Here is a 14558-nt window from a genome sequence, read left to right as displayed (position 1 = left end):
ATCCTGCCTGCAGTAGATGGAATGTGGCAATGGAACGCTGGCTGCGCGTGTCATAATAGGCTCTGAGCCTTTATATACCTGTGCACAGCAGCAGCCACCTTCAGTCTGCTGCTGGACAGCCAGCAGCAGCAGCAGCAGGAGAGGTATGTAATCAGGAGCCCTCCTGCTAAGGGTAGACAGCTGCTCGTTCCACCCCACCCCCCGCCTGAATTGGTTCTCCTCCCTTCCAACGGTGTTGAGGCGGGTGGGAACAGCAGGGGGTGAAGGTGCTGTGTTTAAAGAGGTGGAGTTATGCAGATCTAAAACGCGTGGATTGCAGCAGCAGCAAGCCGAAAAGTGCAGGCATGTAAGGGATCTAGAGGTTGACAACATGTCTTCTTAACGGGAGTCCAGGAGCTCATCTCCACAAATGGACTTTTTAGGATCCTTGGGTGGCTCCGTAGTTTGAAACCAATTCTGGTTATCGCTTCTCGGCCTTTTGGCTAAGATCAAGTGTAGTATCTGTTCTTATCAGTTTAATATCTGATACGTCCCCTATCTGGGGACCATATATTAAATGGATTTTTAGAACAGGGAGATGGAAAAAGAGCTTGCTCTGTCCACTCCACGCATTGACCTGGTATTGCAGTATCTCCAGGACCGGTGCACCCCTTCTTTAATGCAGTTTCTAAAATCAGAAAGAATTGAATTCAATGTTTTTTGTTCATTTTGCTTGTTTGTCGGATTTTGGGATGGACTCTTTGGCTCTGATTTTCTTCTCCTCATTGGATTTTTCATGTTCAAAGTTGCAGAAGCCAGATTACAAGCTCATTTTGGTTCAACTTCAGCAACTGTGCATTGCATTGCCATGTAATGTGATGCAATGCTATCTTTCTAGCTCTCCCTTTTTACTTCCTTTTGGATAAACAGACATATTAGGCAAGCATTTTGGAGCTTTCACCTAAATAACTACAGGTGGTGAGATAAGCTGCACAATATAATTGACCTTTCAGTATATTGTTGCACACACACCATCTATTTAGCAAATGCCCTTGTTATCAACAGCAGCCTTTTAAACTCACCTGAGCTAACAGGTATGTGCGCTGGTTACTCTGCTGCGCTTAAAATTTCTTTTTTGGTTTGCTACAATGCCTTTTCTGAAACGTTGTCTCCTTCTGCTGGAACACTGACTTCTTTCATTTAATGCCTGCAGACTATAAAAGAGAACCCAACCCAAAAAGTTTGGTTGATTAGTCTGTGGCATTCTGTTAAACTGTTGCTTATGGCGGTCTCTGTGAGCTTCTCAGCGACATTCAGCCAGCCAGGTATCCTGCCTGCAGTAGATGGAATGTGGCAATGGAACGCTGGCTGCGCGTGTCATAATAGGCTCTGAGCCTTTATATACCTGTGCACAGCAGCAGCCACCTTCAGTCTGCTGCTGGACAGCCAGCAGCAGCAGCAGCAGGAGAGGTATGTAATCAGGAGCCCTCCTGCTACGGGTAGACAGCTGCTCGTTCCACCCCACCCCCCGCCTTAATTGGTTCTCCTCCCTTCCAACGGTGTTGAGGCGGGTGGGAACAGCAGGGGGTGAAGGTGCTGTGTTTAAAGAGGTGGAGTTATGCAGATCTAAAACGCGTGGATTGCAGCAGCAGCAAGCCGAAAAGTGCAGGCATGTAAGGGATCTAGAGGTTGACAACATGTCTTCTTAACGGGAGTCCAGGAGCTCATCTCCACAAATGGACTTTTTAGGATCCTTGGGTGGCTCCGTAGTTTGAAACCAATTCTGGTTATCGCTTCTCGGCCTTTTGGCTAAGATCAAGTGTAGTATCTGTTCTTATCAGTTTAATATCTGATACGTCCCCTATCTGGGGACCATATATTAAATGGATTTTTAGAACAGGGAGATGGAAAAAGAGCTTGCTCTGTCCACTCCACGCATTGACCTGGTATTGCAGTATCTCCAGGACCGGTGCACCCCTTCTTTAATGCAGTTTCTAAAATCAGAAAGAATTGAATTCAATGTTTTTTGTTCATTTTGCTTGTTTGTCGGATTTTGGGATGGACTCTTTGGCTCTGCTTTTCTTCTCCTCATTGGATTTTTCATGTTCAAAGTTGCAGAAGCCAGATTACAAGCTCATTTTGGTTCAACTTCAGCAACTGTGCATTGCATTGCCATGTAATGTGATGCAATGCTATCTTTCTAGCTCTCCCTTTTTACTTCCTTTTGGATAAACAGACATATTAGGCAAGCATTTTGGAGCTTTCACCTAAATAACTACAGGTGGTGAGATAAGCTGCACAATATAATTGACCTTTCAGTATATTGTTGCACACACACCATCTATTTAGCAAATGCCCTTGTTATCAACAGCAGCCTTTTAAACTCACCTGAGCTAACAGGTATGTGCGCTGGTTACTCTGCTGCGCTTAAAATTTCTTTTTTGGTTTGCTACAATGCCTTTTCTGAAACGTTGTCTCCTTCTGCTGGAACACTGACTTCTTTCATTTAATGCCTGCAGACTATAAAAGAGAACCCAACCCAAAAAGTTTGGTTGATTAGTCTGTGGCATTCTGTTAAACTGTTGCTTATGGCGGTCTCTGTGAGCTTCTCAGCGACATTCAGCCAGCCAGGTATCCTGCCTGCAGTAGATGGAATGTGGTAATGGAACGCTGGCTGCGCGTGTCATAATAGGCTCTGAGCCTTTATATACCTGTGCACAGCAGCAGCCACCTTCAGTCTGCTGCTGGACAGCCAGCAGCAGCAGCAGCAGGAGAGGTATGTAATCAGGAGCCCTCCTGCTAAGGGTAGACAGCTGCTCGTTCCACCCCACCCCCCGCCTTCATTGGTTCTCCTCCCTTCCAACGGTGTTGAGGCGGGTGGGAACAGCAGGGGGTGAAGGTGCTGTGTTTAAAGAGGTGGAGTTATGCAGATCTAAAACGCGTGGATTGCAGCAGCAGCAAGCCGAAAAGTGCAGGCATGTAAGGGATCTAGAGGTTGACAACATGTCTTCTTAACGGGAGTCCAGGAGCTCATCTCCACAAATGGACTTTTTAGGATCCTTGGGTGGCTCCGTAGTTTGAAACCAATTCTGGTTATCGCTTCTCGGCCTTTTGGCTAAGATCAAGTGTAGTATCTGTTCTTATCAGTTTAATATCTGATACGTCCCCTATCTGGGGACCATATATTAAATGGATTTTTAGAACAGGGAGATGGAAAAAGAGCTTGCTCTGTCCACTCCACGCATTGACCTGGTATTGCAGTATCTCCAGGACCGGTGCACCCCTTCTTTAATGCAGTTTCTAAAATCAGAAAGAATTGAATTCAATGTTTTTTGTTCATTTTGCTTGTTTGTCGGATTTTGGGATGGACTCTTTGGCTCTGCTTTTCTTCTCCTCATTGGATTTTTCATGTTCAAAGTTGCAGAAGACAGATTACAAGCTCATTTTGGTTCAACTTCAGCAACTGTGCATTGCATTGCCATGTAATGTGATGCAATGCTATCTTTCTAGCTCTCCCTTTTTACTTCCTTTTGGATAAACAGACATATTAGGCAAGCATTTTGGAGCTTTCACCTAAATAACTACAGGTGGTGAGATAAGCTGCACAATATAATTGACCTTTCAGTATATTGTTGCACACACACCATCTATTTAGCAAATGCCCTTGTTATCAACAGCAGCCTTTTAAACTCACCTGAGCTAACAGGTATGTGCGCTGGTTACTCTGCTGCGCTTAAAATTTCTTTTTTGGTTTGCTACAATGCCTTTTCTGAAACGTTGTCTCCTTCTGCTGGAACACTGACTTCTTTCATTTAATGCCTGCAGACTATAAAAGAGAACCCAACCCAAAAAGTTTGGTTGATTAGTCTGTGGCATTCTGTTAAACTGTTGCTTATGGCGGTCTCTGTGAGCTTCTCAGCGACATTCAGCCAGCCAGGTATCCTGCCTGCAGTAGATGGAATGTGGCAATGGAACGCTGGCTGCGCGTGTCATAATAGGCTCTGAGCCTTTATATACCTGTGCACAGCAGCAGCCACCTTCAGTCTGCTGCTGGACAGCCAGCAGCAGCAGCAGCAGGAGAGGTATGTAATCAGGAGCCCTCCTGCTAAGGGTAGACAGCTGCTCGTTCCACCCCACCCCCCGCCTTCATTGGTTCTCCTCCCTTCCAACGGTGTTGAGGCGGGTGGGAACAGCAGGGGGTGAAGGTGCTGTGTTTAAAGAGGTGGAGTTATGCAGATCTAAAACGCGTGGATTGCAGCAGCAGCAAGCCGAAAAGTGCAGGCATGTAAGGGATCTAGAGGTTGACAACATGTCTTCTTAACGGGAGTCCAGGAGCTCATCTCCACAAATGGACTTTTTAGGATCCTTGGGTGGCTCCGTAGTTTGAAACCAATTCTGGTTATCGCTTCTCGGCCTTTTGGCTAAGATCAAGTGTAGTATCTGTTCTTATCAGTTTAATATCTGATACGTCCCCTATCTGGGGACCATATATTAAATGGATTTTTAGAACAGGGAGATGGAAAAAGAGCTTGCTCTGTCCACTCCACGCATTGACCTGGTATTGCAGTATCTCCAGGACCGGTGCACCCCTTCTTTAATGCAGTTTCTAAAATCAGAAAGAATTGAATTCAATGTTTTTTGTTCATTTTGCTTGTTTGTCGGATTTTGGGATGGACTCTTTGGCTCTGCTTTTCTTCTCCTCATTGGATTTTTCATGTTCAAAGTTGCAGAAGACAGATTACAAGCTCATTTTGGTTCAACTTCAGCAACTGTGCATTGCATTGCCATGTAATGTGATGCAATGCTATCTTTCTAGCTCTCCCTTTTTACTTCCTTTTGGATAAACAGACATATTAGGCAAGCATTTTGGAGCTTTCACCTAAATAACTACAGGTGGTGAGATAAGCTGCACAATATAATTGACCTTTCAGTATATTGTTGCACACACACCATCTATTTAGCAAATGCCCTTGTTATCAACAGCAGCCTTTTAAACTCACCTGAGCTAACAGGTATGTGCGCTGGTTACTCTGCTGCGCTTAAAATTTCTTTTTTGGTTTGCTACAATGCCTTTTCTGAAACGTTGTCTCCTTCTGCTGGAACACTGACTTCTTTCATTTAATGCCTGCAGACTATAAAAGAGAACCCAACCCAAAAAGTTTGGTTGATTAGTCTGTGGCATTCTGTTAAACTGTTGCTTATGGCGGTCTCTGTGAGCTTCTCAGCGACATTCAGCCAGCCAGGTATCCTGCCTGCAGTAGATGGAATGTGGCAATGGAACGCTGGCTGCGCGTGTCATAATAGGCTCTGAGCCTTTATATACCTGTGCACAGCAGCAGCCACCTTCAGTCTGCTGCTGGACAGCCAGCAGCAGCAGCAGCAGGAGAGGTATGTAATCAGGAGCCCTCCTGCTAAGGGTAGACAGCTGCTCGTTCCACCCCACCCCCCGCCTTAATTTTTTCTCCTCCCTTCCAACGGTGTTGAGGCGGGTGGGAACAGCAGGGGGTGAAGGTGCTGTGTTTAAAGAGGTGGAGTTATGCAGATCTAAAACGCGTGGATTGCAGCAGCAGCAAGCCGAAAAGTGCAGGCATGTAAGGGATCTAGAGGTTGACAACATGTCTTCTTAACGGGAGTCCAGGAGCTCATCTCCACAAATGGACTTTTTAGGATCCTTGGGTGGCTCCGTAGTTTGAAACCAATTCTGGTTATCGCTTCTCGGCCCTTTGGCTAAGATTAAGTGTAGTATCTGTTCTTATCAGTTTAATATCTGATACGTCCCCTATCTGGGGACCATATATTAAATGGATTTTTAGAACAGGGAGATGGAAAAAGAGCTTGCTCTGTCCACTCCACGCATTGACCTGGTATTGCAGTATCTCCAGGACCGGTGCACCCCTTCTTTAATGCAGTTTCTAAAATCAGAAAGAATTGAATTCAATGTTTTTTGTTCATTTTGCTTGTTTGTCGGATTTTGGGATGGACTCTTTGGCTCTGCTTTTCTTCTCCTCATTGGATTTTTCATGTTCAAAGTTGCAGAAGCCAGATTACAAGCTCATTTTGGTTCAACTTCAGCAACTGTGCATTGCATTGCCATGTAATGTGATGCAATGCTATCTTTCTAGCTCTCCCTTTTTACTTCCTTTTGGATAAACAGACATATTAGGCAAGCATTTTGGAGCTTTCACCTAAATAACTACAGGTGGTGAGATAAGCTGCACAATATAATTGACCTTTCAGTATATTGTTGCACACACACCATCTATTTAGCAAATGCCCTTGTTATCAACAGCAGCCTTTTAAACTCACCTGAGCTAACAGGTATGTGCGCTGGTTACTCTGCTGCGCTTAAAATTTCTTTTTTGGTTTGCTACAATGCCTTTTCTGAAACGTTGTCTCCTTCTGCTGGAACACTGACTTCTTTCATTTAATGCCTGCAGACTATAAAAGAGAACCCAACCCAAAAAGTTTGGTTGATTAGTCTGTGGCATTCTGTTAAACTGTTGCTTATGGCGGTCTCTGTGAGCTTCTCAGCGACATTCAGCCAGCCAGGTATCCTGCCTGCAGTAGATGGAATGTGGCAATGGAACGCTGGCTGCGCGTGTCATAATAGGCTCTGAGCCTTTATATACCTGTGCACAGCAGCAGCCACCTTCAGTCTGCTGCTGGACAGCCAGCAGCAGCAGCAGCAGGAGAGGTATGTAATCAGGAGCCCTCCTGCTAAGGGTAGACAGCTGCTCGTTCCACCCCACCCCCCGCCTTAATTGGTTCTCCTCCCTTCCAACGGTGTTGAGGCGGGTGGGAACAGCAGGGGGTGAAGGTGCTGTGTTTAAAGAGGTGGAGTTATGCAGATCTAAAACGCGTGGATTGCAGCAGCAGCAAGCCGAAAAGTGCAGGCATGTAAGGGATCTAGAGGTTGACAACATGTCTTCTTAACGGGAGTCCAGGAGCTCATCTCCACAAATGGACTTTTTAGGATCCTTGGGTGGCTCCGTAGTTTGAAACCAATTCTGGTTATCGCTTCTCGGCCTTTTGGCTAAGATCAAGTGTAGTATCTGTTCTTATCAGTTTAATATCTGATACGTCCCTGACGCGCCCCCTGGGACATATTCCTTTTTGAGGGGAATACCCGGCACCGGATCAGATGGGGGGTTGTAGTCTCCGAGCGGCTGTGACCCGGCCCGTGCCCAGGGCGTCAAACTCAGTGTTAGGTGGCAGTCCTACAGATGTTATTAAGAGTTCTTTTGTGTCGACTACGCCACCCGTTGTGATGCGGTCACTGTGGCCGCCGCTGCAGCAGGGTCCGCTGAGGCTGATGGTGAGTGCGCAGCTTGGTGGGATAACCCCCAACGGGAGGGGTATAGCCTCAGGGAGGACAGGTGCAGAGGATGGGGGTTGTGGTGGTGCAGTGCAGACGGCAATGAAGACAGAGTCGGGTTGTGCAGTTAAGGGTGTTTACTTACTGCAGATGTTGTACGGGTCACTCCAGCTGCTAGTGACCACCCGAGCCGTGCTGCGTCCACCAGGTCCTGGATCCAGCCAACCCCCAAACAAGTCCGGAGCGTGGCCCTGAGCTCTCCTTCTGTCCCGTTCTCTGGCCGTCCCCACCAGTGATCCACCTAGGTCCAGCTCCCTCGGGCCTTCTGTTGGGACACCCTTGGCCTTGGGTTCCCTGACCCTTCATGTGGTGTGCCTTCAGGGTGGATGTGATGGGTGACCATGACAAACGCTGCCCACGGTCTCCGGTCTCTGGCTGGGGAGTGTTTTTACCCCCACCAGCTTGGGTTCCGGTACCCTGTGCCGACTCCTCACCCGGTGCTTTTATTTGGGTTCTTGGGTCCTCTCTGTTTTCCCCTCTGGGTACTCCTTCTCTGCTCCTCTCTCACTCAGGGTCTCTCTTCTCCCTTGCTGCAGGCTGACTTCCTCTCTCTACTTGCTGTCTGCTCCTCTGCAGCTGTCTTGCTGTCTCCAACTGACTTGTTCTCTGCATCTGACCCTGATCCTAGTTGGTGCCCACCTTATATATCCCTCTATGTGTGAGCTCAGGTGACCAGCACCCAATGAGCTCCTATCACTACCCAGACTGCACCCCCTATTCTGCCCCTACACTACATGGGATGTACCACCCCCCTCCCACTCCAGCCAGGAACAGACTCGGTCGTACCTGCACATTTCTAAGTGGGAGTACCGTCGGCCTGTTCCTCGGAAATGGGATGTATGTAGTGCATGCAGCCTACCGAGCTCAGATCCACACTCCATCCTTATCCGGGAGTGGAATATCACACCTCTGGGTTGAGGTGCAATACCCCTGTAGCAGCCGAATCCTCAGGGTGCTACATTCCCCCCTGGTAAATCACAGCACGTCCTCGGGCTGTAAAGACAAAAACACCAAAAACATACATTTTTTTTTTTTTCATATAAACATAATAAAACATATAAAACATTATATATATATAAAACTTTTCATATAAACATTCTCGTCGTCTCTTGTTTCAGGTTCCTCCTCCGGACACTGTGCAACGTGTGTCCGGGAAAAGTGCGACAGTCTCTCTAGAAAAATGGTTTTTCCTATAAAACCGGTAGGGGGCGCTTTAGGAAGCGCAACTATATACAGGGAAGTTGGCCGCTCTCAGTCCTCGGCCAGGTAGAGGGAAGGGAATGGCTGCTCACAGTCCTCAGCCTGTGGGATTAAGGGGTTAACGGGTAAACAGTTCACTCATGCTGGTCCCAACGGGGACTATATATATGTTGCAACAGTCTCTTTGATACCCGGTCGGGTAACTATTCACATCACTGCTCTGCCGCACTCAACGGCGTCTTCCTCCTGCTCTTTGCTTATAGCTGGTTGTAACTTCAGACCCGTCCGGATCCTCTTGCTCCTCCTCCTCGCACCGCAACTCCTCCTCCATCAGGCGGTGTACGTGGAGGGCGTAAGGTCCTTTGGCACACTTGTGCCGGGTGAAGGTGACCTCGTCTCCGATGTAGAGGTCACGACCTCTGTGCCCCTCCGGCAGATGGGACTCCACGTCTCTGCGCGTGACAAAGACGTCGCCGGGGGTGTTGTTGTCTCTAATGAAGCCCCACCCATGCTGCTGGTTGAACTTGATCACTGTCCCGATGGTGCGGGGACAATGCGCTGCACGGGGGTCCCTCCTGGTCCGGCTCTTCTGCTCGGCGCTCCGTATTTGGGCCTGTTGTTCTCGGACCCGCCTCTCTCTCCGCTCCCTTGCGAACTCCTCGAGCTGCTGTCGGCAACACTCAGCACGCTCCGCTGCAGCTGCCCGGGTTTCCTGAGTGAACCCCATTAGGTCTTCTCCGGTGGGGTCCCACTCAAACTGTGCTTCCGCTAGCGGGGGCGAGATCCGTGCCACGGGCTTCGGAGCCGGAATCAGGGGTTCATCCAGGGGTCTTAGTCTCTGCTGCCGTTCCAGCTCATGGTATCCTTCGGGCCAGATGAAGGGCCGCCCGTCCGGCCATGTGAGCTGGCTGAACAAGTCTTCCCCCAGGTGTGGCACCCTTGGTTTTACGGGCGCGGGCGCGGTGGTGGTGGCGCCCGGGTTGCCCAGGCCTTGCGGCCAGGCCTGGGGCACCTGGAAGGTGAAGGGCACCGTTAATACGGCGGCGCCCTGGGCTACCTGGCCTTGCGGCCAGGCCGGAGGCTCCGCGGAGGTAGGGGGCGCTGTTGGTGATGCGGCGCCCGGGGGTACTAGGCCTTGCGACCAGGCTGGTGGTATTTCCTGCTTCGTCACGCTCCGGGTCGAGGCGCGTGACGTCACAGGGGTCGCTGCGGCGGCTTCCGGTCGGGGCCTAGTCCATAGCGGTGACATGGCGGCTACGGGCACAGCAGGGGGACTTTCGGGCTCTGCGACGGGGAGCTGGGGCAGGTGGGCGGTTTCACGGCTTGGGGTATAGGCGTCCCCTTTACCTGCCTCCTTGCGTCCGGCTCCCTTCTCGGCGCCGTCTCCGGCCTTTGGTCCTCCCGCGCCATCCTCAGAGGCGGTCTGTTTCCTCTTCCAGGGTAGCGTGCTCCGTTGACTGGTCTCAGCTTGCTGGGCCATCTCCCGGCTCCATTCCGCCAATATCTCGCGCTGTACCCGGGCCATCCTCCGTGCGAGGCCCTCCAGGGCAGTCTGCGCACACTCCCGGACTCGGGGGAGCTGTGCAAGGACCTCCACTAGGCCTAGTGGGGTCGTGGTGTCTAGCAGGCTCCTGACCAACGGGTCGGTGCTGCTCTGCTCTTCCTCCAGCAGGCTCCTGGCCAGCGGGCCGGTGCTGCTCTGCTCTCCTTCCTCGGTCTTTAGCAGACTCCTGGCCAGCGGGCCGGTGCTGTTCTGCTTTCTCTCCATATCCGGGTAAGCTCCTCCGCTACTCCTCGTTAGACTTCTTGCCTCCGGGTGCGCTCGCTCCAGACTGCCCCAGGCGGCACCCATCTTCGTTCTTTTCTTTCGTCTCCTCCCACTTCGAGGGCGGTCCCGGGGCAACTCGGTGACTGTCAGCTCCAGGGGGAGTTCTTTCACGCTGACAGACACCTCCAGTATCACAGTCTCTGTTGGTGGGGGCGGTTTCCACTTTTGGCGCCATTTTCTGTCCTGGCCCACGATGGGAGGCGGCCTCTTGCCCTCCTTTGGCACGCCCATAATGGCGTCCGCTGCTCTTCCAAGGCGGGAAATCTTCGGATTTGGCGGGAAGCGTCGCCCAGTGGCGGGAAACTCTGCAGATGGCGGGAACAAGCTGGAAATGGCGGACAATCGGCGGGAAACGACCTGTGATGGGGTCCGATGGCGTGGACCCTCCGGAACCGGCGGGAGACTTCTTTCTGAGGTAAACTTGCACTTTTCTTCAGGCACGCAGTACCCGGGTGTTGCGGGCACGTGATCCTGCCGACTACGCCAAAGTTGACGCGCCCCCTGGGACATATTCCTTTTTGAGGGGAATACCCGGCACCGGATCAGATGGGGGGTTGTAGTCTCCGAGCGGCTGTGACCCGGCCCGTGCCCAGGGCGTCAAACTCAGTGTTAGGTGGCAGTCCTACAGATGTTATTAAGAGTTCTTTTGTGTCGACTACGCCACCCGTTGTGATGCGGTCACTGTGGCCGCCGCTGCAGCAGGGTCCGCTGAGGCTGATGGTGAGTGCGCAGCTTGGTGGGATAACCCCCAACGGGAGGGGTATAGCCTCAGGGAGGACAGGTGCAGAGGATGGGGGTTGTGGTGGTGCAGTGCAGACGGCAATGAAGACAGAGTCGGGTTGTGCAGTTAAGGGTGTTTACTTACTGCAGATGTTGTACGGGTCACTCCAGCTGCTAGTGACCACCCGAGCCGTGCTGCGTCCACCAGGTCCTGGATCCAGCCAACCCCCAAACAAGTCCGGAGCGTGGCCCTGAGCTCTCCTTCTGTCCCGTTCTCTGGCCGTCCCCACCAGTGATCCACCTAGGTCCAGCTCCCTCGGGCCTTCTGTTGGGACACCCTTGGCCTTGGGTTCCCTGACCCTTCATGTGGTGTGCTTTCAGGGTGGATGTGATGGGTGACCGTGACAAACGCTGCCCACGGTCTCCGGTCTCTGGCTGGGGAGTGTTTTTACCCCCACCAGCTTGGGTTCCGGTACCCTGTGCCGACTCCTCACCCGGTGCTTTTATTTGGGTTCTTGGGTCCTCTCTGTTTTCCCCTCTGGGTACTCCTTCTCTGCTCCTCTCTCACTCAGGGTCTCTCTTCTCCCTTGCTGCAGGCTGACTTCCTCTCTCTACTTGCTGTCTGCTCCTCTGCAGCTGTCTTGCTGTCTCCAACTGACTTGTTCTCTGCATCTGACCCTGATCCTAGTTGGTGCCCACCTTATATATCCCTCTATGTGTGAGCTCAGGTGACCAGCACCCAATGAGCTCCTATCACTACCCAGACTGCACCCCCTATTCTGCCCCTACACTACATGGGATGTACCACCCCCCTCCCACTCCAGCCAGGAACAGACTCGGTCGTACCTGCACATTTCTAAGTGGGAGTACCGTCGGCCTGTTCCTCGGAAATGGGATGTATGTAGTGCATGCAGCCTACCGAGCTCAGATCCACACTCCATCCTTATCCGGGAGTGGAATATCACACCTCTGGGTTGAGGTGCAATACCCCTGTAGCAGCCGAATCCTCAGGGTGCTACATCCCCTATCTGGGGACCATATATTAAATGGATTTTTAGAACAGGGAGATGGAAAAAGAGCTTGCTCTGTCCACTCCACGCATTGACCTGGTATTGCAGTATCTCCAGGACCGGTGCACCCCTTCTTTAATGCAGTTTCTAAAATCAGAAAGAATTGAATTCAATGTTTTTTGTTCATTTTGCTTGTTTGTCGGATTTTGGGATGGACTCTTTGGCTCTGCTTTTCTTCTCCTCATTGGATTTTTCATGTTCAAAGTTGCAGAAGCCAGATTACAAGCTCATTTTGGTTCAACTTCAGCAACTGTGCATTGCATTGCCATGTAATGTGATGCAATGCTATCTTTCTAGCTCTCCCTTTTTACTTCCTTTTGGATAAACAGACATATTAGGCAAGCATTTTGGAGCTTTCACCTAAATAACTACAGGTGGTGAGATAAGCTGCACAATATAATTGACCTTTCAGTATATTGTTGCACACACACCATCTATTTAGCAAATGCCCTTGTTATCAACAGCAGCCTTTTAAACTCACCTGAGCTAACAGGTATGTGCGCTGGTTACTCTGCTGCGCTTAAAATTTCTTTTTTGGTTTGCTACAATGCCTTTTCTGAAACGTTGTCTCCTTCTGCTGGAACACTGACTTCTTTCATTTAATGCCTGCAGACTATAAAAGAGAACCCAACCCAAAAAGTTTGGTTGATTAGTCTGTGGCATTCTGTTAAACTGTTGCTTATGGCGGTCTCTGTGAGCTTCTCAGCGACATTCAGCCAGCCAGGTATCCTGCCTGCAGTAGATGGAATGTGGCAATGGAACGCTGGCTGCGCGTGTCATAATAGGCTCTGAGCCTTTATATACCTGTGCACAGCAGCAGCCACCTTCAGTCTGCTGCTGGACAGCCAGCAGCAGCAGCAGGAGAGGTATGTAATCAGGAGCCCTCCTGCTAAGGGTAGACAGCTGCTCGTTCCACCCCACCCCCCGCCTTAATTGGTTCTCCTCCCTTCCAACGGTGTTGAGGCGGGTGGGAACAGCAGGGGGTGAAGGTGCTGTGTTTAAAGAGGTGGAGTTATGCAGATCTAAAACGCGTGGATTGCAGCAGCAGCAAGCCGAAAAGTGCAGGCATGTAAGGGATCTAGAGGTTGACAACATGTCTTCTTAACGGGAGTCCAGGAGCTCATCTCCACAAATGGACTTTTTAGGATCCTTGGGTGGCTCCGTAGTTTGAAACCAATTCTGGTTATCGCTTCTCGGCCTTTTGGCTAAGATCAAGTGTAGTATCTGTTCTTATCAGTTTAATATCTGATACGTCCCCTATCTGGGGACCATATATTAAATGGATTTTTAGAACAGGGAGATGGAAAAAGAGCTTGCTCTGTCCACTCCACGCATTGACCTGGTATTGCAGTATCTCCAGGACCGGTGCACCCCTTCTTTAATGCAGTTTCTAAAATCAGAAAGAATTGAATTCAATGTTTTTTGTTCATTTTGCTTGTTTGTCGGATTTTGGGATGGACTCTTTGGCTCTGCTTTTCTTCTCCTCATTGGATTTTTCATGTTCAAAGTTGCAGAAGCCAGATTACAAGCTCATTTTGGTTCAACTTCAGCAACTGTGCATTGCATTGCCATGTAATGTGATGCAATGCTATCTTTCTAGCTCTCCCTTTTTACTTCCTTTTGGATAAACAGACATATTAGGCAAGCATTTTGGAGCTTTCACCTAAATAACTACAGGTGGTGAGATAAGCTGCACAATATAATTGACCTTTCAGTATATTGTTGCACACACACCATCTATTTAGCAAATGCCCTTGTTATCAACAGCAGCCTTTTAAACTCACCTGAGCTAACAGGTATGTGCGCTGGTTACTCTGCTGCGCTTAAAATTTCTTTTTTGGTTTGCTACAATGCCTTTTCTGAAACGTTGTCTCCTTCTGCTGGAACACTGACTTCTTTCATTTAATGCCTGCAGACTATAAAAGAGAACCCAACCCAAAAAGTTTGGTTGATTAGTCTGTGGCATTCTGTTAAACTGTTGCTTATGGCGGTCTCTGTGAGCTTCTCAGCGACATTCAGCCAGCCAGGTATCCTGCCTGCAGTAGATGGAATGTGGCAATGGAACGCTGGCTGCGCGTGTCATAATAGGCTCTGAGCCTTTATATACCTGTGCACAGCAGCAGCCACCTTCAGTCTGCTGCTGGACAGCCAGCAGCAGCAGCAGCAGGAGAGGTATGTAATCAGGAGCCCTCCTGCTAAGGGTAGACAGCTGCTCGTTCCACCCCACCCCCCGCCTTAATTGGTTCTCCTCCCTTCCAACGGTGTTGAGGCGGGTGGGAACAGCAGGGGGTGAAGGTGCTGTGTTTAAAGAGGTGGAGTTATGCAGATCTAAAACGCGTGGATTGCAGCAGCAGCAAGCCGAAAAGTGCAGGCATGTAAGGGATCT

General features: G+C 50.0%; 7 non-coding genes and 1 pseudogene across 7 annotated transcripts; all 8 read left to right on the top strand.

The window, feature by feature from the left end:
* Positions 1 to 462: 462 nt before the first annotated feature.
* LOC141222458 (U2 spliceosomal RNA) lies at positions 463 to 653 on the top strand. The gene has a single exon (XR_012290228.1). It is a non-coding gene; the product is annotated as a U2 spliceosomal RNA (small nuclear RNA).
* Positions 654 to 1768: 1115 nt separating this feature from the next.
* On the top strand, positions 1769 to 1959 carry LOC141222457 (U2 spliceosomal RNA). Its single transcript, XR_012290227.1, has one exon. It is a non-coding gene; the product is annotated as a U2 spliceosomal RNA (small nuclear RNA).
* A 1115-nt stretch (positions 1960 to 3074) lies between these two features.
* On the top strand, positions 3075 to 3265 carry LOC141222456 (U2 spliceosomal RNA). Its single transcript, XR_012290226.1, has one exon. It is a non-coding gene; the product is annotated as a U2 spliceosomal RNA (small nuclear RNA).
* A 1115-nt stretch (positions 3266 to 4380) lies between these two features.
* LOC141222455 (U2 spliceosomal RNA) lies at positions 4381 to 4571 on the top strand. The gene has a single exon (XR_012290225.1). It is a non-coding gene; the product is annotated as a U2 spliceosomal RNA (small nuclear RNA).
* A 1115-nt stretch (positions 4572 to 5686) lies between these two features.
* On the top strand, positions 5687 to 5877 carry LOC141222806 (U2 spliceosomal RNA). Its single transcript, XR_012290558.1, has one exon. It is a non-coding gene; the product is annotated as a U2 spliceosomal RNA (small nuclear RNA).
* A 1115-nt stretch (positions 5878 to 6992) lies between these two features.
* Positions 6993 to 7107, top strand: LOC141222325 (U2 spliceosomal RNA; annotated as a pseudogene).
* Positions 7108 to 12060: 4953 nt separating this feature from the next.
* Positions 12061 to 12245, top strand: LOC141222326 (U2 spliceosomal RNA). The gene has a single exon (XR_012290126.1). It is a non-coding gene; the product is annotated as a U2 spliceosomal RNA (small nuclear RNA).
* A 1112-nt stretch (positions 12246 to 13357) lies between these two features.
* On the top strand, positions 13358 to 13548 carry LOC141222454 (U2 spliceosomal RNA). Its single transcript, XR_012290224.1, has one exon. It is a non-coding gene; the product is annotated as a U2 spliceosomal RNA (small nuclear RNA).
* The last annotated feature ends 1010 nt before the right edge of the window (positions 13549 to 14558 follow it).

The sequence above is a fragment of the Phyllobates terribilis genome, unplaced genomic scaffold, assembly GCF_046119375.1.
Source record: "Phyllobates terribilis strain yellow unplaced genomic scaffold, ASM4611937v1 Scaffold_361__1_contigs__length_1927384, whole genome shotgun sequence".
Taxonomy (NCBI): Eukaryota; Metazoa; Chordata; class Amphibia; order Anura; family Dendrobatidae; genus Phyllobates; species Phyllobates terribilis.
Note: the sequence above shows the minus strand (reverse complement) of the source record. Positions and strands in the feature narration are given on the sequence as shown.